This window comes from Sminthopsis crassicaudata, chromosome 2 (genome assembly GCF_048593235.1).
Source record: "Sminthopsis crassicaudata isolate SCR6 chromosome 2, ASM4859323v1, whole genome shotgun sequence".
In the NCBI taxonomy this organism is placed as follows: domain Eukaryota; kingdom Metazoa; phylum Chordata; class Mammalia; order Dasyuromorphia; family Dasyuridae; genus Sminthopsis; species Sminthopsis crassicaudata.
Window position 1 is genome coordinate 189,316,581 of NC_133618.1, and position 27,013 is coordinate 189,343,593.

At 33.6% G+C, this 27,013-nt stretch overlaps 1 protein-coding gene and 1 long non-coding RNA gene across 7 annotated transcripts in view; one reads left to right on the forward strand and one right to left on the reverse strand.

The window, feature by feature from the left end:
- FBXO25 (F-box protein 25) overlaps positions 1 to 27,013 on the reverse strand; it is a 158,154-nt gene that overhangs the window by 100,479 nt on the left and 30,662 nt on the right. For 2 of the 6 annotated variants that reach the window (XM_074287993.1, XM_074287987.1), the window contains exon 1: positions 8,131 to 8,305. The exons of 2 other annotated variants lie outside the window; for them this stretch is intronic. The gene's annotated coding sequence lies outside the window, so the exon portion shown is untranslated. Of the gene's footprint in view, positions 1 to 8,130; positions 8,307 to 27,013 lie in introns of those variants that run through there. 2 more of the 6 variants (XM_074287992.1, XM_074287990.1) reach the window with 2 other exon arrangements.
- The window catches only part of LOC141555271 (uncharacterized), a 109,784-nt gene continuing 90,254 nt past the window's right edge, over positions 7,484 to 27,013 (forward strand). Inside the window, exon 1 of the long non-coding RNA XR_012486136.1 lies at positions 7,484 to 7,571. This is a non-coding gene — a long non-coding RNA (uncharacterized LOC141555271). The remainder of the gene's footprint in view (positions 7,572 to 27,013) is intronic.

The following is a 27,013-nucleotide window of genomic DNA, read 5'->3' on the forward strand; positions in this document are numbered from 1 at the left end:
GGGTAAATTGTGGTATATGAAGGTTATGGAATATTATTGCTCTGTAAGAAATGACCAGCAGGAGGAATACAGAGAGGCTTGGAGAGACTTACATCAACTGATGCTGAGTGAAATGAGCAGAACCAGAAGATCACTATACACTTCAACAACAATACTGTATGAGGATATATTCTGATGGAAGTGGAAATCTTCAACATAAAGAAGAGGCAACTCACTTCCAGTTGATCAATGATGGACAGAGGTAGCTACACCCAGAGAAGGAACACTGGGAAGTGAATGTAAATTGTTAGCACTAATATCTGTCTGCCCAGGTTACATGTACCTTCGGAATCTAATGCTTATTGTGCAATAAGAAAATGGTATTTACACACATGTATTGTATCTAGGTTATATTGTAACACATGTAAAATGTATGGGATTGCCTGTCATCGTGGGGAGGGAGTAGAGGGAGGGGAGATAATTTGGAAAAATGAATGCAAGGGATAATATAAAAAATATATAAAAAAAAAGAATTTGAATGCTATAGTATTTGGAGCACATATGTTTAGTATTGATATTATTTCATTGTGAAATCTTTTTAGCAAAATATAGTCTGAGATCATGATTGTTAAAAAAAGAAGCTACTCCTTTTTCAAGGAGAAATGTCAAATGCTCTAAGCACAAAAAGATTTCTTAGAATAATTTTTAAAAGAGTTTTAAAAATCAAATATGAAAGATTGGGAAAAAGTTAGAAAAAAAAATAAGAACAATCCAAGAAAATCAAGAAAATTATGGAAAAAAGTCAACAAACCTGAAATAGAAAACCAAAATCTTAAGAAAGAAAATAATTCCTTGAAAACTAGAATTGGACAAAGGGAATGCTAATGACCTTCTAAGACCTAGAAAAAGTATTAAAAATAAATTTAAAATGAGAAAAATAGAAGAAAATATAATATCTCATTAAAAAAAACCCAACAACTAATCTGAAGAACAAATTGAGAAGAAATAATATAAAAATAGTCAGGCTCCTTGAAAATTATGATTAAAAAATAATCTTGATACAATATTACAAGAAATTATTAAGGAAAATTGCCTTGAAGTTGTCAGGAAGGAAAAACAGAAATAGAAAAAAAATCCATCAATAATCCCATGAAATAGATCCCAGGAAGAAAATTTGCAGGAATATCATAGCAAAGTTTCAGAGCTCCCAGGTTAAGAAGAAAATAATGGAAGCAACAAGAAAAAATTAATTTAAATATTGTAGAGCAACAATAAGAAATACAGAAGACCTAGAAGTTAATATGTTGAAAGATCTTAAGTCTTGGAATCCTACAATTCACTGAGCAAAAGACCTGGTGTTATCACCAAGGATAACTTACCCAGCAAAATTAGGTATAATTCTGAATGGAAAAAAATATTTAATGAACTGAAAGACTTTCAGATATTTATGACAAAAATAGTAGAACTTAAAGGAAAATTCTATATATAACATCCAGTAGAAATATAAAGTAAACATTAAGGACAAGTTATAAGGAATTCAATAAAGTCAAATCATTTACTTATTATATATGAACTGCCCTTTTTATTTGAGCAGTTGGAAAGAAAGGCTTGGACTGATATGGGTATGATGGAGTGATTCTCTATCTATCAATCTATTCATCCATCTATCTATACCTGTCTAGGGAGAGATACAAAGGAGCAAGAATCTCATACAAATGAAGCAAAAAAGGAAAAGGAGATAGAAAAGCTAATAGGTACAATAATGGGTAATACTGAAATCTTACTCATCAGGAAAGGGTCAAAAAGGGAAGAATATATTTAGAAGGGTATAGAAATCTTATAAATTCAGAAAGAAATAAGAGGGCAAAGTGTTAGAATGACAAAAGAAGGCAAGGGAGAAATTCTTGGGGAGGATAAGTTAAGGAGGTCAAGGTATCTGGTAGAAATAAAATAGAGGAGTAAGATGGGGTGGAATAGAGTAAGGTATAGAAGCAAAGCAGAGAAATGAGGAGGAACTGAAATAGGATGAGAAGAATATTGAGAAAAATAGGAAGAAGGAAAATGAATAACAAGTAATAGCTTAGAATGTCAACTGGATGAATTCACCTTTAAAACAAAAACAGACAGTAGATTAAAATGTTGCTTTCAGGAAATGTTATACAAATGAGAGATACACACCATAAAATAAAGATCAGGGATATAATTAAGTAAAAAAGGCAGAAGTAGTATTCATGATCTCAGACAAAATTTTAGTTAAAAAGAAAAAGAGGAAAACTACATTATATGTCAGCCATATTAATCAATATTGTTTTAGATTATGTAAAAAAAAATACAGTCTAAGGTTGGAATACTGCTGTAAATGATGAGCTGGTGAATTAGAAAAATATGGAATGACTTAGACTTATGAAAGATGCTACCCACCTTCAGAGAAACAAAAGAAAAGTAGAAATAAGCATAATATGGCCTGATGCATATGAATGTATAAATGTCAAATTATAGGTATCTATATATATGTGCATCTGCACTTACTTGCAGCCTTCTGGGGTGGCAGAGAAGAGAGAAAAATAAAAAAGCATACAACAGAGAACAAAAGAAAACCTATAAGAAAGTAAAGATCTCAGTACAATGTGTAGTTATTTATTATGAAGATTTTCTTTTAATAGAAATTTATTACTTTGCATTTTGAATCTTCTCTTATGTTTGGCTATATGCATGACTTCTTTGTCTTTTTTTATTAACTTTAAATATTTATTAAATTCAATATTTAAATTACTATGAAGTATTTAAATTTAAAATTTTTTTTAAAAAAAGGAAAATGGAAAGAAGGAACATACACGCAAGGCATTGGGAAAGTACAATCAACAAGACTTGGCAAATGATCAGATATGGAGGAAACTGAAGAGAGAAGAACAAAGGATGACTCTTAGATGGCAAATTTTATGTACAAGACAAAAAGAAGGATGTAAGGAAAAAGGGATTATATTTAGGGGAAAGACAATGTGTTCCTTTGAATATCAGAAAATCTGACATCATGAAATATAACCACTAGGGCTACATTTTTCTAAATCACTATCTCTGGAATACACTACAGAAAAAGCCCTGCACTTGAAGTCAAATTATACTATTTACTACTTGTATGATCTTGGATAATGTTTTATAAACCTTTGATATAATTAAAACCTTAGAGTTAAGATTCTAGGACAAATATAATCAAAATAGTTCTGTTGTTGATTTTGATTAGAACTGTTTTTTCTTTAGTGAAGAAAACTTATGGAGAGAAATCTCCTCTATCAATGCAAATGCCTAAGTCAAATAGTAATACTAAAAAATCTGAGAGAGAATTAATCAAATAATTTACTATGTGCACTATGATAGGTGCTGGGGTGCAAAGACAAAAAATAAAATATTCTTTTCCCAAAGGTTAAATTTTAATAAGGAACACAATAGGTATATACCTAAGTATTTAAAAATAAGTACAAAATAATTTGGAGTGAAATAGAATACCAGAGAGGATCAGAAAAGGCTTCCTGTCAGAAGTTTGTGTTTGAGCTGAAAAGGAAACTTCAATTGGGATATTCAAGCAGAACCTGACAACTATTTTTCAGCCACATGGAGATTTCTTTTGTGGAAATGGATCAGTCTAGATAGCCACTAAGGATCCTTCCAAATCTTAAAGTTTACTCTTCCATTAAGGAAATATTCATGTCATATTTCTGCCATAAAACTTTCTTAGCTTCTCCTGTTCTCAAAAATCCTATCTTTCAAATACCAGTAGAATTTACCATTTCTTGGAACTTTTACCCAATAAAAATAATAGCTCATATTACCTTGTTTTGTTATTGATTTTTGCATGTAATTTGTTTTTTAAATAGATGTCATATTTACCCCTAAGTAAAAAAATTTTTTTTGCCAAGTTTCTTCAGATGCCAAGGATATCTATGCATCAACACCTCACTGTGTCCACATTGTACATTACAAAATCTTTCATGCAGTAGATACTTAATACATCTCTGTGCCTTTGCACTAATAATTTCCTATGCCCTTCTTCAACTCTGACATTCTGTGATTTCTGGGAATGAGAAAGGCTCTTAGTTCCTTTGTTTCTTAGTAGAAATGTGACTCCAATATTTGTTAACCTTCAGTTGCCATGAAGCCCATTTCAGTCAGTCAGCTGGTCAATAAATATTTATTAAGTGCCTATTATGTGCCAGGTACTATACTAAGCCCTGGAGTTAAAAAGAAAGATTAAAAAATATAGTTCCTGCTCTCACAATCTAATAGGAGAAAAAAAACTTGCAAAGAGCTACATACAAAGAAGTAACATACAAAATAAATAAAATAAATTTGAAATAATTAACAGAAGAATGAGACCAGCATTAAAAGAAAACAAGTACAGATTTCTATAGAAGGTAGGATTTTGGCTTGGGATTGAAGCTAAGGAAGCCAGGAGAAGAGATGAAGAGATTCAAAGATGGGGGGCAGACGGTAGAAATAACAAAAATCAAGCAATAAGAGAAAAGACTAGCAAGAAGGTTAGTATCACTAGATCACGAAAGATATGGGAGAGTGTAAGGTATAAGAAAACTAGAAAGGAAATTGTGGGGTACAACTTATAAAGGGCTTTGAATGCCAAATAGAGTACTTTACATCTTAATACAGAGGTGAGAGGGAGCCATTAAAGTCTATTTAGGTAAGGTAGTATGGTGAAGTTTTGTTTTGGAAGATTTAATAGCTAAGTGGAGATTGGACTGTAGTAGGAAAAACTTGTGGCAGGCAGATCAAGTAGTAGATTATTTCAGTAATCCAGGAGTAAGGTGATGAATGGTGGTAGACAGAAGAGAGAATGGGTCATAGTGAAGAGTTGTTGCAACCAAGAAATTGACAGGTCTTGGTAATTAAATTAGGTGAGATTGAGAAATAGAGGATGATACCCAGGTTATGATCCTGGGTGATTGGGAGGATGGTAGTGTCCTCAACAACAAAAGGGAAGTTAGGAAGAAGGGAAGGGTTTTTGAACAGATTAAATTTAAGATGTATACTGGTTTTAAATTTCAAGTTGTTTGACAGGCAGTTGGAGATGGAGGTCAGAAGGTCAATAGAGAGATTAAGGCAAGATAAGTAGACTTTGAGAAACATCAGCATAGATATGATCATTGAATTCATGAGAATTGATATACAATTACTGAGTAAAATAGTATATATACATATATATATATATATATATATATATATATATATATATATACACATATACATATATATATATATGGAGAGGGGGGGGGGAACAAACAACAAAGCTTAGGGCAAAGATCTGGAGCATCTGAGGTTAGTGGGCTTGACCTGAATGTAGATCCAAAAAAAAAAAAAAAAAGCCATTAATAAGATATAGGTGAGAAGAGAATCAGGAGAGAACAGTGCCATGAGAACTTGCAGAGAATATCAAAGAAAAGAGGGTGATCAACGGTGTCAAAGGCTACAGAGAAGTCAAGAAGAAAGAAGACTGAGAAAAGGCCCTCAGATTTGGCCATTTGGGGAAAGCAGTTTTGGTTGAATGATGGGAGTCAGCAGCCAGAATATAGACAGTAAAGATAAGACTGGGAAGAAAGCAAGCAAGCAAAGACCTATTGAAACCAGACTTCTCAAGGAATTTAGTCACAAAAGGAAGGAGAGACATCAAATGATAATACTTCCTAATAACTGCCTCTTTCTATTTCAAACAAAAGCCTCATTTTTACCTAAATCCCTTAATTTAAGGCATAGCTCCTTCCAGAGAAAAAGGTATAGGTCTCACATTGCTCTCAATTGTATAAGTATTAGGAACAAAACTGTAATATTCACAATCTGATTAACAAATACTTATAAAGTGCCTACTATGTGCAAAGCACGATCACAATGATTAAAAACCTTTTTTAGAACTGAGACACTGACAATTTTGTGATCAATCACATGACAGAATTCTACTTCTCACTTGCTTTTCTCAAATAAAAAAAGAACCATAGTACCCATCATGGTACTATGTAACACTAAAAATCTAAAGTTAAGATCTAACAATAGAAATGATAATTGACATTGAATTTATACTTAAAGGTATACAAAGCACTTTCCTCAAAACAATCCTATGAAATTGAATAGTGAAAATGTTTGTTATTTTCATTTTACAATTGAGAAAAATTAAGTCTGAAAGTGACTTCCCCAAACTTACACAATTTTTAAGTATTGGAGACAGCATTTAAACCCCAGTCTACTGACTCAGCTACAACAAGTTGACATTGAAAGGCTTTTTTTGCAACGAGATATGGAAAACATGATTCAAACAAAATGTAAATTTAACCCTCAAAAAAGTTTCTGAACCCTTCATAATGTCTTGCCATCTCTTTCTCAGTTAAATGGAAGATCAGCAACCAAACACTCTTTGGAAATCATTAACTAGTTATTAAATTGGTCTTCAAGATAATAAGACTTTAAATATAAGGTATGATCTATAAATAGTTTAAGCTTAACAGCATAACAAACAACATTAACAACTGATTATAATGGCAAGGTTGTTTTTACAGGTAGTTAATGGATCTCCAAGAAGGATATATTTTTGACTTTATTATTAATCACTATACATTTCAAGGGCACATTTCTTCAGTCTTCTAATGAGATCTGTTGGAACACAGGACATGGTCTAGAACTGGAAAGAACCACAGAAGTTATGTAGTTCGACCCTCTCTGTTTTCAGATGAGGAAACTGAGGCCTGGGGAGAGTAAATAATTTGTCTGAGGTCATACCCGCCCTCATTCTTATAAGACTTGAGTCCATATCACATAGGACATTACAGATATCCACTCAAAATTATTTTTTCTATAAACACAAAAACAATTTAGGATTATTCCATTTCTAGATTGTTTACAATAAGACTTTCATTAAGGAAAGAAAAAAGAGAATGAATATTGTTTTAATATTGAATCTAGGGCAGAGTAATAAGAATAAAGTTAAGGAAAGCAAAGGGATACTGCTTGAATATGGAGAGAATCCAAAGGAAAATAAATATAAATATTATTTAGGAGATGGGTATTCTTTTTATTTTGGGCATGCTTGTAGAATTGTCCAAAACGAGAGGAAAGAGATGGTCCTGGCCATCAAGACTTGATCTTTGCAAATGGGAGGGGCATGGTACAGTACAGCGGACTGCACCTACGTCATCCCCGGTCAGATATTTTTCTAGGGTCTTATCTAAATCCAACACCTTGATGTGATTCTGTGATTTGGTTTTTAACGGGACGGAGAAAAGTGATTAGAATTGTAATTTGTCAGTAGGAAGAAGAGAATCAGCAGGGGTAAAGGAAAAAGATAATTCACGTGATGAGACTCCATTTAAAAAGAAGTGATTTGAGGGAATACGAGAAGTAGCTACGATGCAGCAGACGCGGTGTTAAGCGCTGGGATAAGGAGAGAGGTAAAAGCAGTCCCTGCCTACAAGCAGCTTACCATCCAGTGGGGGAGGCGACTAAACAGCTACTTTCTAACATCTATGCGGGATATGTTAGAAACAACCTTTGAAGGAGATTGGCAGCATTGCCAGCATGGCAGAGGCTCACTGCAAAAGGTGGGATTGACTCCCATAAAGGAGGCTGGGAGAAGAGGCAACAAAGACCACAGCAGGTGTGTCAGGTAGTCAGCGAGGCAGGCCGGCCGAGGACCGGGGATGGAGGGGAAGGGTAAAACCAGGAGAGGAGGCCGGGAGAGGGGTCAGAGGACAAAGAGGAGGAGGCGGGGAGCACAAGCGGCGGGGAGAAAAGGTATTTAAAGGAGCCCAGAGAAGAAGAAAGGAAAGGAGGGGGGAACAAAGAGATAGGAAATGGATGCAGGCAAGGGGGCCCGGCAGAAGCAGCGGGGAGACAGGACCGAGGGCGCAGGAAGATGGGAGCAGACAGCAGAGGATGGGAAGGGGATCTCGAGCACGGGCGTGCAAACGCGTCCAAAGAAGGGGCGAGTGGAAGAGGAAGGATGGAGATCACTGGTGAGGGAGCGGGGGAGCACAAAAGCAGATGGGAGTCGGGTAGAAGGGGAAGGAGTGGGGGCGGAGGAGGGAGAGGGGGCCTCGAAGGAGTCGGGGGCGGCCCGAGCTTAGGAGGGCTCCTGTCTCCGGGTGTCTTCCCCCTTACCTGGTTCCTGCCCCGATCCCGTGGAAGCGCCTCGCTCTGCAAGCCCGGAGAGCCGCGCTGGGTTATTGCCGGAAGTCACCGAGCGTCCTTCTCAGAACGCCGAGAGGGGGGAGGCCCCACCTCCTCCCCGCGAGGTGATTGGCTGAGGCGCTCTCCGCGTGTCTATGTTGCTACCCTGGGCAGGAGATTCAGAGAAGCCTTACGACTCCACAATTTGCGCATGCACCCTGGGGGACTCCCTGCCTCTGCTCCACCCCACTCTCGCCCCACCCATAATTAAAATTCTGTGAACCAGGAGTGGTGGACGAGACGGGAGTGGGCGGGTCTAACGGGGTGGGCGGAGCCATCCAATTCCAGGTGAGTTATGTTAGTCTTAGGCTGTCTGCGTTAGACAATTAGAGATAGATTATCTAGGCTAAGGTTGTGAAGTATTTTTGTCTCATGGATCTCTCTGGTAACCTAGTAATGCTTATGGACTCTTTATCAGAATAATGTTTTAATTACACGACATAAAATATGTGCCAACAAAACAATGAATTATTTTGAAATAATCACCAAAATATTTTTTAAGAGTGTCACCCTCCAGGTTAAGAACCCCAGTAAGTTAACTTCAGGAAATGGGAAAACTCTTCTGAGACTCATAAAGTAGGGAAGATCCTATTCGGATTTGAACCCAGGACTTCTGACCCTAAATCCGGTCCTCATTCAGTCACTATTAGGCATTGGATTATTTGCAAGGGATGCAAAAAGCTGCAAAAGGCAGTCCCTGTCTCAAGGAGCTCATAATCAAATGGGAGCCGAGCAAACAAATATGTACAAACAAGTTATATAAAGGATAAATAGGAAATAACTGAAGAAGAAAAGGTGATGGTCATAGCAGAAGGGAAGGTAAAAATGAGCTTCCCCACCCCCACTCCATTATCCAAGTAAGCAAAAGAACTGTATGAGGACTCACTTGACATACCAACGATCTTTGGTGGTGACTGAGAGTGAACCCAGCTGGACATGCAGAAAACCAGCAGCTCTGAAGCCAATCAGAACTATCCCAGCTTTAAAAACTATACTGAGCCATTTGGTGTCTATCAAGAGATATCCCTAGCGTCACAGACTTTTCTGACTGCAAGTTATGAAATTATGGACACACACAGTTTTGGGGAACAGCCTTATCTCCAGAGATTTTCCTAACTTTTGTTGTATCATTTGAACATAAGTCCTTTGATTGCAAATCCATTGCTCTTTCCATTGTACCATAATTTTTCCCTAATAATATACCACAATTCCTTCACTTTATAAGCCAAAAAGTCAATAAAAGACACCCTAGGTCTCTGTCACTGTTTTTTCAATATATCCATAGACCATTTGTTATTATAAGTGTTTCTGGGTAATAATCTACCACTGGAAAAAGGAAAGTGACAAATATTGGAGGGGCTATGAGACACTAATGCACCACTGGTGAAGCTGTATACAACTATTCTGTAGAGAAATTTGGAACTCTGTCCAAAGGGCTATAAAACCATGCATATCCTTTGACCAAGTAATACTACCATTAGGTCTATATCCCAAAGAAATTTTAAAAAAGAAAAAAAATAAAAGGAAAAAGGACCTATTCATTCAAGAATATTTGTAGCAACTCCAGTTCCAGAAAAAGAACTGATGGAGTTTTGTTTTTTTTTTCCCCACAACATGACTAATATGGAAGAATGTTTTGCATTACCGAATATATATAACCTTTATCAAATTGCTTGACTTCTCAATGAGAAAAAAATGTTAAAATGTTTTTTTTTTTTTACATGTGATTGGGGGAAAACTAAAATGTTAAATTAAGAAAAAAGTATACCAGTCTATCATGTGATGATTTTATTTCTGAAAGTCCTGCTTTCATTCACTCACATTGGCAAAAACACACTAAAGAATAGGGCTCCAGTAAATTCACTTTTATGTAGCTACATGGGAGGAGAGTGTGATGTTGGTGACTTTGCACAGTCCTCCCTCACTTAAATCCAATTGACTTGCAAGCCATGACGTCTTTCTCATGTCATAGTCCTTTTCAAGAATGAAGGACAAATAATAAAATCCAATTACATACTGCATTGTCAAATTAGTGTCCACTTGAATGACCTTTAAAGGATCTGTGATTTCATCAATATGTGTGCTTCCTTCTACATCTCCTTGTGCTACTAAATTTCCTATTCTCTATTCTTCCCTATTGTAGTGCATAGTATACAATCATAATACACTTGCCAGGCATATAGTTCTATTCTTCTGTGTTTTCTGCCATGGTGGATGGAGTCTCTCATGTTTTCCCAACTGTAGTGGAAGCTCTGATTTCCCACTTCTTCCATATTCCCATAAGCTTGAGGAAGATACAGGTGTGTATTTGCCCCCAGGTGCTATCAAAACCTAGAACACCCATGCATTGTTTCTGAACAAAAATTCCAAGATAGTAGTCAGTAGTCACAGAATCTCAGAATTTCATGGCACTTAAGGTGCCATGTCCAACTTGAGTCTAAGAGACAATTCTAAAGTATTCCCAGTAAGAGACACCATAGATATCTGACTTCAGGGTCAGGAAGAACTAAGGTTTAATTCTTGTTAAACTTAGGAACTGGCTATATGACTCAAGTTATTTAACACCCTAATACCGTAGGCAAGCTTAAGACTGAATAAATTTTAGTGAATAGTTTTCTCATCAGGTATTCCCTACACCAGTGAAATCCCAGGTGCAGATTAAAATAAATAAATGAAGGAAGAAGGGTTGGGAAGGAAATAAATACAAGCCACTTTTGGATAGCTGTAATTGTTTGAAAGTTTCTATCTAGAGAAAGTATGGTACTTTGGAAAGAGTATAGGATTTGGAGTTAGAGATCTGGTTTAAATATCAGCTGGGCTACTTACTACCAGCTTGAGATGAGTGAGTTTCTTGACCTTTCCAGGTCTCATTTTTTTCATCTGTAAAACAAGAAAGATAGCTTTTAAGTTCCTTTCCATTCTAAATCTATAATTTTCTGATCTTAATTCCAGACAAAATCTGCCTCTGTGTAATTTATTCCTAATGAAAAAGACAAGTATAATCCCTTTTGACATGTAGATCTTTGCATTTTAGAGAAAGTTATTTATCATATCTCCTAAAGTCTAAAGGTGTCAGACTCTGCCAGCAAAATTCCAGAGTAAAATAGGAAATATTTTAAAAAATAAATGAAAATTTAATACAATGCAATGTTAATTAGTGTTTTTCTGTAGGGATCTGTTTTTATTTGAGTTTGATCTCATCATTCCATATCATGTCTTCTGGATATCCTTCAACTAATACTGAATAGTTCCTTCAACTAATTTTTTTCTTACACCATGTTCTTGAGGTGTGATATATGTATATATATAATTGATAAAATAAGCATAGACAAGTTAAAAATCAAAATTATTACTATAATCAGATGATTTGATGGTATACTTAGAGAATCATAGAAATTAAAGTAAAATTAATTTGAAATAATTTAAGTATCAAAATAAAGAAAAAATGTCAATTTTTCTGAATATTAGTAACAAAGTCCAACAGAAAAATGTTAAAATTTTTTTAAAAGAATGGTAAAATACCATAAAATATGAGACCTAAGACATCAAGGCAAATTTAGGACTTATATGATCACAACTATAAAATATTCTTTCCAGAAATAAATGAAGACATATAATTAGAGAAATTATAAGCATTGATGGTGGGACAGTACCGATATAACAAAAACTGATACCACTATTTAAAATAATTATAGATTTAGTTTCACACAAATCAAACTATAAAGTATTACTATATAGAACCACACAAAATAATAACCAAATTCATCTGGAAGAACAAAAAGATAAGAATTACAAGGATAATAGTGGGGTGAGGAAGGTCAGAATGAAGGAGATCTAACATTGTTTTGCTATATACTATCCTATGTTATACAGCATTTATATTTAAATTTTTACTAATTATTTTAAGATAAATACTAAAATATAATTACTATGAAATTATTGATTTTAAAAATAGAAAAATTGATGAATGAACAGATTGGAAGCGGAAGAGAACTAAAAACAATTGAACATAGCAGCATAGAGTACCTCACATAGAAAGTCACTAGATAACAAAAACTACCCTAAAAAAAACAAAACAAAACAAAAAAAACCTGGAAAGCAATCTGATAAAAATTTGTACTAGATAAACATCTCATTTGTATACTACACTGAGGTCCAAATGGATCCATGACCCAAAAAGTCAAATTATTTTTGAAAAAATTAGAAAAAAAGTAAAATAATACTTTTCACAACAAAGACTGAGGTGGGAGGAAGTTAACTAAATAAGAAGTGTAAATAACCATAAGGTAAAAAAAAAATAAGCCATTTTTATTATGTAAAATTGTATATAATCAAATCAATTCAGTTAGAATTAGAAGAGAATTAATGGGAAATCTTTGTAGTAAATTTATCTGATAGTCAAGATATATAGATAACTGATTCAAATACATAAAATAAAACACCTAACAGGCAATGGTCAAAGGATATATGAAGTCAATTTTTAAAAAAAAGATAAACTAGTAGCATGCGAAAAAATGTGCAAGTCAATAATAAGAAAAGTAAACTTAAACAACTCTGAAATTCCATTAATAACATAAAGTAAGACAATTCTGACAACTATAGCATTCTGAAAATAATCAATGACCAATTATGTTGAAGGGGGAGGGAAACTGTTCCCTTTACTGAAACTGTGTTCCCTTTAAGATTATCACTCTGAAACTATATTCCCTTTTGATCTGTGATCTCCAAAATGGTTTGGAGTCTCAGCTTCTCCTGGGGAAGGCATATCCCCCTCCAGATAAGTTATCTTTCTAGGATGCCAGAGCCTTTGATTCAATTAGAAATCCTGGTCAAAAAGCACCCCTTTGATGTATTGTTAATTCCAACAGGAGATCTGGGTTTTGGATACTGATAAGCATCTAAGCCTGGGAACCTGAGTCCTGAAGTCTGAAGACTCTTTTTAAAGGGAAGTTTCTGGACTCACTTCTTGCAGAGGGCCAAGCAACTTGCTAGGACCTTGCCCGCTGAGAAGATGTTCTCTTCTCAGTTCCAGACGCCATTTTCCTAATAGGACATTACTACTATAGAAGTCAGCCTCTTAGCAAACTGGTTTCTATCCAACTTTCATTTTTGTCAATTAATAATTCTGGGTTTCATGATTTCTTTCATGAAGAACATTTGCACTGATCATAAGGGGATTTTAGCAACTCTCTGTCTGCCACTAACCTCATCAATGTGACTATAGATAAGCATGCTGAGCTTGGAGTCAAGACTACCAGATTTTAAATCTGTCCTCATATTATTGCAAGTTGTGTAGACCTGCAAAAGTTACTTCACAGTCTCAATTTCTTCATCTGTAAAATGATATGATTAGACTAAATGACCTTTAAGGTCCCTCTTAGTTCAGAAAACTGATGATGAAATTTATTAACTCCTTTTTGGCAAAAAGATGACTAGAGGTACAGAATTAGATATGGCCAATATGTTGAATTGTTTTGTGCTTATTTGTTAAAAGAGTGAGTTTTTTTTTTTAAAACAAGAATGTTATTTTGTGGGTAATGATAGAAAAGATGCAAAAAAAAAAGGAATAAAAGGAACATCCATGAAATATTTAAAAGGTACATTAAAGGGGGAATAAAAAAAAGAAAAAGCTGTTCAGAAATAAATACAAACAAGGTAATTGAATTAATTCAATTAAGTTCCTTGCTATTTACAACTTGTGGGACATTGTGTATATTATCTCACATATCAAAATCTTGATTTTCTTAACCATAGAATGTGGGAACTGGGACTAGATATCCTTTGAGATACTTCTAGCTTTGATTTTAATCTCATAATACTTCATAGATATATCATTAAGATTGGGTAGGATGAAACTAAAATCACATGGGTTTTTGTAAGGAAATTCACGAATCAGAGATGAAAAATATGACAGAGAATATATCAGTGATAGTCATCGGAAAGAGAAACAAAAGTGATATACAGTGAAAAGAATACTGGATTTGGAGTCAGAAGATCTCAATTCAAATCAAGGAGGCTAGTTGTATAAATTTGGCCAAGTCAGATTAATTCTCTGGACTTCAATTCTTCAAGTATGAAATAAATTAGTTGGATTAGATGGCTTCTCTAAGGTTCCTTTTAATTCTAATCCTATGGTCCTTTGACCATGCTAGAAAGAAGAAATAAATGAGTTTTTAAAATATATTACAAGCTTGTCCCAAAAGCATGAAATGCAGAATTTCTATTGTTTGGACACTGGAACTCTCTCAAAAAACTCTCTCAAATAATTTTATGACCTGCTTTAGTTATATTATTATATAATTAACATATAATACATAATAATAAAATATAATCATATTATATATTATATAAATATAAATTTTTACTTATATTATCATGTTAGTTACTTTATCTTCAAAAGCTACAGAAATCAACAAAGGGAAATTCTAGTCTAAATTTGATTCTCATTTACAGAGAGAAAATGGATACTAAAGTAAAAACGATAGAAAACTTAGGTGGAAAGTAATCATTTCCTCCTAGAACTAGAGGAGAGGAAATTTGGGTATTGTCTGATATACATATTAGATTTTGGGAAAGCAGATTTTAAAGAGTAATTGTAAAGATAGTATAATCTCATAGAGGTCAGAACAGGAAATATAGGAGATATATAAGAATGAAGCTCTGATGATTTATTTGGATTTACTTTATATCTTGCTACTCTGCTAAAATTATTATTTTTAACTAACTTTTTACTTGAATCTTTGGGATTTTCCATGATATCTACAAAAGAGATAGTTTTACTACCTCATTTCCTATTTTGATTCATTCTATTTATTTTTCTTACTGCCAATTTTAGGATTTCCAAAACAATTTTGTATAATATTGGTGAAAGAGAGCATATTTATTTCACACCTGATCCTCCTGGGAAGGCTTCTAACTTATCCCCATTGGAAATAATTTTTTTTTAGATAAATACTTTTTATCAATTTAAGGAAAAATCCATTTATATCTATACTTTTTTGAATAATAGCTTTTTATTTTTCCAAATACATACAAAAATAGTTTTCAACATATACTTTTGGCAAATCTTTTGTTCCAAATCTTTCTCCCTATCCACTCCACACTGCAAGCAATCCAATCCTTTATATCTATATTTTCAAGTGTTTTTAATAGAAATGACAATTGCACTTTATCAAAAGCTCTTTCAGCATCTATTGATATAAACAATTTAAAAACTTCTATTATTGATGTAATCAATTACACTAATAGTTTTCTTTATGTTAAACCACTCTTACATTCTTTCTATAAATCCCACTTGATCGTAATGTAATATATTGTTGTAATATTTTAGCTAGTATTTTATAGGCAATCTTTGTAAAGGTATCATGAACTGTTGGGAAAAAGGTATATTTCTTTCTATTAGCATTCAATTCATTCCAGATATCTATCATATTTTAGCTAAAATTCTATTCATTTCTTTGACTTCTTTCTTATTTATTTTATGGTTAGATTTATCTGGTTCTGAGAGGGGAAGATTATAATTCCCCACTATTATAGTACTAGTATCTCTCTCTACTTGTAGTTCATTTATCTCTTCTTTAAAATATTAGATGCTGTGGTATACGGTACCTATAGGTTCAGTACCAATACTGCTTTTTCATTTATGATACTTTTTTATCAAAATGTAGATACCTTGTTTATCTCTTTTAATTAAATCTATTTGAGCCTTAACTTTGTCTGAAATCATGATTGCTACCTCTGCCTTTTTAGCATTAGCTCAAGCATAAATTCTATTTCAGTGTTCCACTTTAATTTTATATTTCTCATTTTAAATGCATTTCTTGTAAATAACATATAGTTGGTTTCTAATTTTGAATGCCCTTTTCAATACATTTCTGGGTGAGCTCATCTCATTCACTTTCAAAATTATAATTACTATCTGTGAATTTCCCTTCATCTTATTTTTAGTTACTTCTCAACCTCTTTTTATCCTACCTTAATTATCTTATGCTCTTCCCTTACCTTCCTATTCTTTATTCTACATATCCCTGTAAGAAGATCTCTCTTTTCCTCTTCCATCCACTTAAATCTTTTTTTTTATTTTTAATTTTTTTATTATATATTTTTTTATAATATTATCCCTTGTCTTCATTTTTCCAAATTATCCCCCCCTCTACTCCCTCCCCCCGATGACAGGCAATCCCATACATTTTACATGTGTTACAATATAACCTAGATACAATACATGTGTGTAAATACCATTTTCTTGTTGCACAATAAGCATTAGATTCCGAAGGTACATGTAACCTGGGCAGACAGATATTAGTGCTAACAATTTACATTCACTTCCCAGTGTTTCTTCTCTGGGTGTAGCTACCTCTGTCCATCATTGATCATCTGGAAGTGAGTTGGCTCTTCTTTATGTTGAAGATTTCCACTTCCATCAGAATATATCCTCATACAGTATTGTTGTTGAAGTGTACAGTGATCTTCTGGTTCTGCTCATTTCACTCAGCATCAGTTGATATAAGTCTCTCCAAGCCTCTCTGTATTCCTCCTGCTGGTCATTTCTTACAGAGCAATAATATTCCATAACCTTCATATACCATAATTTACCCAACCATTCTCCAACTGATGGACATCCATTCATCTTCCAGTTTCTAGCTACAACAAAAAGAGCTGCCACAAACATTTTGGCACATATAGGTCTCTTTCCGCTCTTTAGTATTTCTTTGGGATATAAGCCCAGTAGTAGTACTGCTGGGTCAAAGGGTATGCACAGTTTGATAACTTTTTGGGCATAGTTCCAAATTGCTCTCCAGAATGGCTGGATTCTTTCATAACTCCACCAGCAATGTATCAGTGTCCCAGTTTTCCCACATCCCCTCCAACATTCATCATTATTTGTTCCTGTCATCTTAGCCAATCTGACAGGTGTGTAGTGGTATCTCAGAGTTGTCTTAATTTGCATTTCTCTGATCAGTAGTGATTTGGAACACTCTTTCATATGAGTCATCCACTTAAATCTTAATCTGTGTTCCATTCTTAAAGTACTTTTCTTACCCTGTCCTACCCAGTCCTCTTATTTCTTTCTAAGTGCAGAAAATTTTTATGCTCTTTTAGATGTATATGTTATTCCCTTTTTAACCCAGATAAGATGAGAATAAGGATCCCACCGGTTTTCTCTGTAAATATGCTTTTTATGCCTCATTTTTATGAGAAAATTGATCTTTTACTATCAAATTTTGCTTAGAATGCTCAGAGAATGATGTTGTACTAAAAATAATAGGACAAATATACCTAAGACAGAATCCATACTCAAAGTAAGTAAAGAGATAATAAGAGAGTCTACTCTGTGTGACTCAGAATGGTGAGTGGTCACCATTTAATAAAAAAGCTGGAGATATCTCTAGGAGCAAAATGAAAGTTTATTATATGTTCTCAGGAGAAGTGGGTGTCCCTCCAGTCGGACAAGCAATCGAAAGGAGGAGGCACCTTTTGGAAAAGATTTTACACTTTAAATAATGAAAATACTTCTCCTACTACTGACCATCATCTTCATTGACTGAGGGTCTTAAATTCTAAAAGTGGGAACTACAGGAAATTGAACTTAGGCCAATAAGTACTTAGTTGCCCATATTTGACTGAGGTAGGAAGAAAATGATATCATGGGAGAATAGCAAGAAGGGATTTAGGTATGACCTTGAGTCAGTGCCCAAGGACCTTCAGGCCTACTCCATCTCTGGGATATTTGAATCCTTACTTTATTTTTAGATTTGTCTTGAGAGATCTCAATCCATCTCATTCAACTCTGCCCTTGAGTAGTTTAATCACTTTGCCAAAATGAAATACATTCTTTAGTAGTGAAAGAACAGACAGATGTGATTGTTAAGACACTTTGAGTACTATTTGAAGAAGTTAATAAAATGGGCACCACAGTATTAGAGAATGGTTAATTTTACCACCCCACCCCCACCGATTTTCAAAAATAGTAAAAGAACAAAGTCTGAAAGTTATGGACCAGCAAGGTTGACTCCAATTTCTGAGAAAATTCTAGAATGAATCATTAAAGAGATAGGGGACAAACATCTAGAAAAAGAAGCAGTGTTTACAAAGATTCCTTCATCAAGAATAAGTCATACTAGAGTAATGTCATGTCATTCTTTGGCAGAACTACTAAACCAGTAGCTGAATTTAATGCTGTGAATATGATTTAGCTATATTTTAGAAAAGTTTTTGACAAATTATCTCATGCTGTTCTTGTGAGAAAGATCAAAATTGAAACTAGATGGATGGTTAGCCTCAAAAGAGTAGTTGTTAATGGTTCAAAGTCAATGTGATAGGATATTTCTAGTAAAGTATCCTAGGTATCTGAGTTTGGCCCTCTGTTCTTTAATATTTTTTATCAATGACTTGGAGAAAGGCAGAGATGACATATTCTTGAAAGCTTAGAGGGTATAACTGAGAATAGAATATAGATTTGGGAACTAAAGGGATCTTACCAGGCTAGAACAGTGGAACAAACTTAATATGATGAATTACAGTAGGGATAAATGTAAGTCTTACATAATATACTCAACTTCATCATCATAAGATGCAAGATTCACATTAGACAGTAATTATTCTGAAAAACAAAATCAGGTATTTTAATGGACTATGAACTTAACATGAATCAGCAGTGTAAAGTAGCAATCAAAAAACCAGTATCATTGAGAGTAGCTACAATAACAGGAACAATTGTTGAGAGACACAGAAATTCACATATGTAAAATCCAAGAAAGGCAGAATTCATAGCTTTATATATTTAGACATAAAAGTACAAAGTATGAGTAATAAAGAAGATAAACTAGAGATCCTCATGCAAGGAATCTTATTTTGTAGGTTGAGATTAAAACAAACTGAATAGTTAAAAGGCATGTGTATCTGTGTGTGGCATAGTTGCATAGTGGGAAATATTTGGGTAAATAGATTTAGATAGTAGAAGATTTAGATAGTAGATAGATTTATTGACAGATGTGATCTTATTCCCAGAATATGTTACACAACATCTATTGAGAAAGAAGAAATAGAAGAGGATTTTTGGAAAGGCCAGTGGAGGCATGATAGAAGTAGTGATAAGATATGTCAATTATCTTCACAATTGCTAGAGCACTCTCTCTCTCTCTCTCTCTCTCTCTCTCTCTCTCTCTCTCTCTCTCTCTCTCTCTCTCTCTCTCTCTCTCTCTCTCTCTTTCTCTCTCTCTCTCTTCCTTTTTGAATCTTTATTCCCATTTTAGGCCCAAATGTTACATTTTAGAATCCTGAAAAGATGTGGCAGGTATAATTGCTGAGCCATTGTCAATGTTCTTTGAAAGATCATGGAGAAATACTTCAGACTTGGAGAAGGGGCAAATATTTTTATTTCATAAAACAGAATACTTTAGAATATGAAAACAATAGACCATTTAACTTGACTTTAATGCCATGATCTTATAACCTTTTTTAATGACAACAATGGTTAGTAAACATTTAGAAAACAAAGTTGTTTAGTCATCAAGAACAGATTATCCCTTATTTCCCTCATTTCCTTTATTGATGAGGTTACACATCAATGACTGCTCTAGTATGAGCAGGGAACTATTAGATTGTGACTGAAGAGGAAGAACTAAATTTACCAATGCATACGGTGGACCAATTATACCAAGTTCACCCTTCTTAACTGTAGTGAACATCAAACTCTGGAAGTATTTACAATACAGTTTTGCTTTTAAAAAGAAAATGTTAAAGTAATATTTATAATACAAACTCATTGGACTATGTCCCCCATCTCCAAAATGAAGATAACTAATAATTATTTTTTGTTTATCCTTATTTTTTAGTGTGAAAAAGTATCTTTCAGAATATGCTGTACTGTTTCCATTTAGAACCTTTATAACAAAAAATGAGATATTAGGAAATATAGCTAAAACCCATGTGAAAAATGAACCAACCAACACTTGTGTTTCAGAATATGAATGTCTAATTACCAGTTAATATTATTTTACTGTCTGCTTTCAAGTCCGATCTATATTTAAATTGTATTTTTTGACTTAAAAAACATTTGAATGAAGACCAGTTATAGTACTAGGAGTACAAATGGTATATTGAATAAATTCCTGTTCCTAAAAAATAAATACTTGGGATTTATTCTTTAAAATCCTGTTACCCAGAGTACAACATGTATGTGGATAGACAACCTCTAGAACTTGTCCATAAGTATATATACCTGTGAAAACAATAAAAATGAACAATGAGTCAGGTATATAGTTGAACAGAGAACTAGATGCATTGCCTTCAGGAAATTATAAATCATCTTTAATGACCCAAAATTTCATTTGAAAGCAATGTTCATATTTTTAAAATAAAATATTCTGCTCTGTAGGGTAATAAAAAATACAATGCAGCAGTTTCTGAAGAATTACAAAGAAATACTACAAGAAGGTCATTAAGAGGTATATGGTAAGGGTGAGCAGGTTGCAACATTTTAACTAATGAAGAACTCCAAAGATGAGAAGCATAAAATGTTATCACAGAATTAAAAATCAGTGAAGACAGTGTTTCAAGGTCCAAGGAAGAGAAGTAGATTGCTAAAATGTTCCATTAGCCAGTGTCTCCCATGTTATACAATTAATTCTAAAGTTCTTAAGAGATATCTTGAGAGTGTCCTTGCATTGCTTTTTCTGACCACACCATGAGCATTGCCTTGTGTGAGTTCTCCATAAAATATTTTTTTTGATAAGCGTACATTTAATATTTGAACAATGTGGCCAGAGTTGTGCTCTCTGCAATAGAGTTGGAAAGCTTGGCAGTTGAGTTTGAGAAAGGACTTCAGTATCTGGTATCTTATCCTGCCAGGTGATTTTCAGAATCTTCCTAAGACAATTCAAATGGAAATGATTCAGTTTCCTTGCATGGCATTGTATATTGTCCAGGTTTTATAGTATACAACAATGAGGTCAGCACAACAGCTCTCTAGCCCTTTGGTTTAGTAGTAAGGCTTATTCTTCTCCTTTCCCACACTTTCCTTCAGAGCCTCCCAAACACTGAGTTAGCTCTGACAATGAAATATTAACCAAAGCCAGGAAAAAATAACAGTTAAAGACATTTCATTAAAAAAAAACACTATAAAATTAGATGCAATAGAATAAAATATCTGAGAGTTAACTGACCAAGATACAACAAAAGATTTTATGCTTAGCACTATAAAACACTTTTTATAGATATAAATAAAGATGATAGAGAGCTATTTGAGACTTATGGTTGGGTGGAGTCAATATAATAAAAATGACATTACCTAAATTAATTTACAGATATGCCAGTCAAATTTCCAAGCAGATGCTCTACAGGAATAAACAAAATTATAACAAAATTCATTTGAAGGAATAAGAGATCCAGAAAGAAATAATAATAAAAATATGCCTAAAGGGAGCATTACCAGTTTTCAAGCAGTATTGCAAAGTAGTAATCACTAAACTACTTCAGAATCAGGTTTGGAAAACAAGTTCTTTTTCATTCCATTCATTCCCCATCTTTTGAGAGATGAAATTAACATTAAGATAGATAATGCAAGAATTTATTAATCACTATTCTTTTGGCAAAGACTAATCTTCAGCAGATTTCTAGATAATTGTACTTCCTTATCACTAATATCATTCTTCCATTCCATATTTATGATCTAATAATCTCCTTTCTGTCTAGGTGGTTCTTAGAATATTCCTATTAAACCATTGGTTTTGTTTCTTCTTTCATTGATATTTGTCCAAAATCAGGACAACATGCTTTCTCCTTTGGCTCTTAGATTTTTCTCACAAAGGTATATTTTCTTAATATACAATGCTACTTATCCTCTCTCTGCTTTTTCCTTCTATTTCCAAGAGAGTGATGTTTCTGCCAAAAAAACCAAAAAATATTATAGGCTATGTTTTGAGAAAGATAGGTACCAGACTGTGATAAGTTCCTCTTCTCCTAGCAAAATAGACTGGATTACACTGACACTTTTTTTTTCCAGTGGAGGGTTAGGGTGGGAAGACATTCCAAATAACCAAAGTAACCAATGAATTCATTGCTATAACCATTAAACAAGTGAAATTATAACAAGTTCAGTACCTATATCTGGCTTAATCTCATTTTTTACATAGACTAATGAGAATTTCTTTCCTTGGACTGGCACATTTGTAAAAACAACAACAACAACAACAACAACAACAACAACAACAACAACAACAACAACAACAACAACAACAACACTATCCTTGAATAGTTTTGTTGTTTGTTTTTTTTTAAAAGGGGTAAAGCCAAGATGATGGAGTGAAGGCAGGGACTGGCCTGAGGTCTTCCCTAAATCCTCCCAAATGCCTTTAAATAATGACTCTAAATAAATTTTAAAATATCAGAACCCACAAAAAAAGACTAAGTGGAACAATTCTCCAGGCAAAATCAGCTTGGAAAGTTGGCAGGAGAGGTCTGTTACACTAGGGTGGGAGTGGGGCACAATCAAAACATAATCAAGGCACAAGGAAGCATAGCCTAGGCTCCAGGAAACCAGGAGCAGACTGGGGAGAGGAGTCTCTGAAATCAGCTGCCATGGTGGAAATCTCCAGATCTCTCAACCCACAAATACAAAGGTCAACTAGATAGGAAAGGTTGGTACATTGGGGTGTCAACAGAGCTCCAGCAAACTAGAATCAGGCTTTGGGAGGCAATGAATCAACAGCAACAACAGTGCCAGTGTTAGTGGCTGCTTCCAGAGATCTGAGCCCATAGATGGGGAAGCTGGAACATCTGCTTAAAGGAGATTAAAGGGCCTCTTTACTAGCACTGTGACAGAAACTCTGTTGCTTTTCCCATACTCAAATACAGGTAGCAGTGGTCTCTATAAGGATCTGTGAAAAGAGCTGCACAAATCCCCTGAAGCTTAGGACAATGCACTCTCCATCCTAAAAACACAGCCCTGATTTAACAAAGAGTTAAAAGCCAGATGAAAAATGAGAAAATGAGCAAACAACAGAAAAACTTCTGAGCATAGAAAACTACTATGGTAACAAAAAAGATCAAAATATATGCTCAGAAGATGATAAATCCAAAGCTCCTACATCCAAAGCCTCCAAGAAAAATAAGAATTATTCTCAGGCCATGGAGGAGCTCAAAAGATATTTTGAAAATCAAGTAAGAGAGAAAGAGAAGAAACTGGAAAGATAAATGAAAATGATGCAAAAGAAAAATACAAAAAACTAATGAGGAAAATACCTTAAAAAACAAAATTGATCAAATGATTTAGGAAGTATAAAAGTTTCTTTAAAGGAAATAATTCCTTAAAAAAACCCACCTCTGGAATATTAAAAAAAAAAAAACAACAAAAAACAAAACAAAACAATAGACAGCTCAGTCTAAAGTCTTGGTAGAACAGATAAATTCCTAGTTGGATACGTGTAGGAAATTTTTTGAGGATGAGCACAAAAGAGTTTGGGTAATTTTGTTGTTGTTGTTTTTTTGCCTTTTTTGTATCTTTATTTTTACAGGACTGTAACCCTTTTTGCAAAGCCCATTGGTATGGGACAGTCTCATTGATGGAGATGAATGCTCTGCCTGGGCAGGATTGAACAGATTAGGAAAGAGAAGAAAGCTTTTGTTCTCAGCTGTGATGTTTAGAAAGTTCAAGAGACATAGTCATTTTATTAATAATGCTAGTATAATAACAAAATGGATCAAAATTGGCCAAAGACCAATCACATAATGTGCTCATAGTTTATAAGCCTTTGGAAGAGTAGTTCTCACTAGCAACTCTAATTTCTTGCTATCAACTCTAATTGGTTAGCAAACAACTCTAATTGATTAACTATTAATAACAGAGCATGAATATTACAGTGAAAGATATATTTATTCTAACGAGAGGTTGGTAGATATAACTTTATCTCATATAATTCTAAATTGTCCAAATTTTGGCAATCCAATCAAATAATTTATCTCTACCCATACTTGTGAAGAGCAGAATTGGGCTTCCATACCTTAGATGAAATTCCTGGTAAGGTTGGGTGGGATCTGAGCAAGATTGAAGAGAAAGTTAATTCAATCTCATTATCAATAATGTTCTTCAGAGACTGAACAGACTTCTAAAAAAATTCTGGTCCTAATTCAATAATTGATTCTTAGTTTTAGGGAGAAATAATGCTTTATCTCATAGTCAGTTCACAGTCTAGGACTCTCCAGTCATCTTTGAACTTAGCATGAAGTTGGCTTCAGCTTCAAGGGAGAAGATGGAAGAGGCCAATAACACTTCAGGTTGCTGAAGAAAAGGATTGTGGGAACACAGGAAAGGAGCTTGTAATCACTGTTCAATAAATTGTAGGTAGATGAGTTTCCTGAGTATAAACTTGTATTTCTTTCCCTCTTGAATCTGGTAATGAACTATTATGTCTTGTCAGATCATACTTGCAGTTTAAGGTTAACTTTTTAAAAAAAATTGATAAAGTTTGTTTTTATACAGCAGACAAATCTCTCAAAATTTAGACACAAGCTTTTTCAAAAATATATTTCCTGAAAATAATACATATGATTTTATGTCTTGGTAATTTAGTAAAAAACAAAGGGAAGAATGCTTGTTTTAATTTTAATGATAATTTGATAATAAAATGATATTAATTTTAATTTTGTAATGTGCAATATATTTCACCTGAAATAGGTTTGGGTTTTTGCTTTTTTCCTGTTTAATTTGGTTTTCATTTCATAGTTATAGTTATCATGTACATTGGATGCTACATTATAGGAAATTTATTGACCAAATTACTATTGAAAAAGTATTCAGAAATTGGAATAGGTCCAGAAAGGACCAGAGTATAATAGTGATACAACTTTAAATTATGTCATAAAGAAATTGGATTTGATTAGTGTAGTGAAGACGAAGAAGGAACACTATAGCTATCCCTATGTAATGGAACTTGTTCAGTTTGACTTTAGAAGATAGAACTAAGTATGATGGTGTGAAGTGACAGAGGGCAGATTTAGATCCATAGAAACGATTAATTTCCTAATCATCAAAGTTGTCTAAAAGTGATTTGGGATGCTTCAGAAAGAAGAGGTTCTTCCTCAATAGAGATCTTCAAGTAAAGGCCAGATGAATATTTGGAAGATGAATATTTATAGATCAGTGATGTAAAAAATATGACTTTAGAGTCCAGATTAAAATATAATTGGAAAACATTTAACAATAAAAGTATAATATAGATAACATTTCATTTTAAAACTATCAGTATGGCCTTATGTTTGGATTATTGGCCCCATTTCTATGTGTTTAACAACACTATTATGAAGAAGATTTTGGTTAGGAATAGGTCAAACCTGATTCTGTCTTCTAAACTTTGTGATTAACTGAAAAGGGATATTTTATCAGAGTAGATTGCAATAGTGATCCTATTAGGTCAACCGCAACTGACAAAAATAATTCAAGATAACACAAAAAGTGAAATGCCTCACAAAAATCTCGCTAATGCTAGAAAAAGGAAATTAGTAAGCTGGTTATTATTATTATTTTTTAAATTACTTTCTTCTATTGCACATGTTGTGGTATTTCTGATCAGAGTAACAAGTATCTGACAGAAACTGGAAAATAGAATAGGATTTACATCAAATATCTGTTGTAAGAGTATCACTAAGGCAACAGTCTCTACTTTCAGATGCAAAACTAGAGGAATGCTGCTCATTCTATTAGAAGAATGACCATTGTCCCTCTTGTGGTTAGCCTTGGATGCAGAGAGACAGGTGATATAAATCCTGATAAATTAATTCAAGGGCAAAAATAGCATTGAGAGTTTAACTTATGTTATGGACACCTTTGGCAGGTTAATGAAGCCTATGAACCCTTTCTTAGAATAATATTTTTAAATGAATACAGTAAAATACATAGAGTTGTAAAAGAAAGAAATTATGCTGTGATATAGTTCTCAATATACATCACACACACACACACACACACACACACACACACACACACACACAGAGTGTGTCACAATCCATGTTCATGGACTCCAGATTATGAATATTGGTTTCTAGCTAAAATTTGTGTAAACACAAATACAAAATGCTTTCCAAGAATAAAGATCAAAGAGTTGAAAGAATATCCATTGTTCATTATTGGGATACATTAATATAATAAAGTTCTCATACTATCTAAATAAATTTACAAAGATAGTGCTAAAGCAATCAGACTACCAAGGAATTACTTTATAGAACTATACAAAATAGTAATAACATTTATTGAGCATTTCAAAAAAAAAAAAAAAAAAGGAAGAAAGTTGGAATAAAGACAGACTACCATTTCTAAATCTCTAACTATATTGTATTGCTCTAATTATCAAAACTCCTTAGTAATGCTTAAAGAATAGAAAAATCAGAAGAATAAGAAAGATTAAATAAACAAAATCATAAAGATAAATGGCATAATTGGAGGTAGATCTAAGGGAACACTAAAATAGGAGGATTTAACTAGAAACCAAATTAGTTCAGCAAACTTTTAATGACTTATATTTATTTTATAACACTGGAGTCCAGTTTATATTCCAAATGATTCTTTATGGCCCAGATTAGTATTTTATATTGCATAAAGTAGTTCCTTATTCACTTTGCAAGAGCTTGGTAGGCATACTTGCCTTTAAAAGGAAACTGAAGAATCATATACCACTGTGCAAAAATCTCCTTTCCCTAAACAATATGGTATAAGAAAACACTCAAGAGAGTAGTGTGAGGAAACATTATGTTCAAATACTTGGTTACTACCTTTGTGAAAGAGAAAGTTGTTTTTCTTTTCTTGACTTTGTGAAATGAA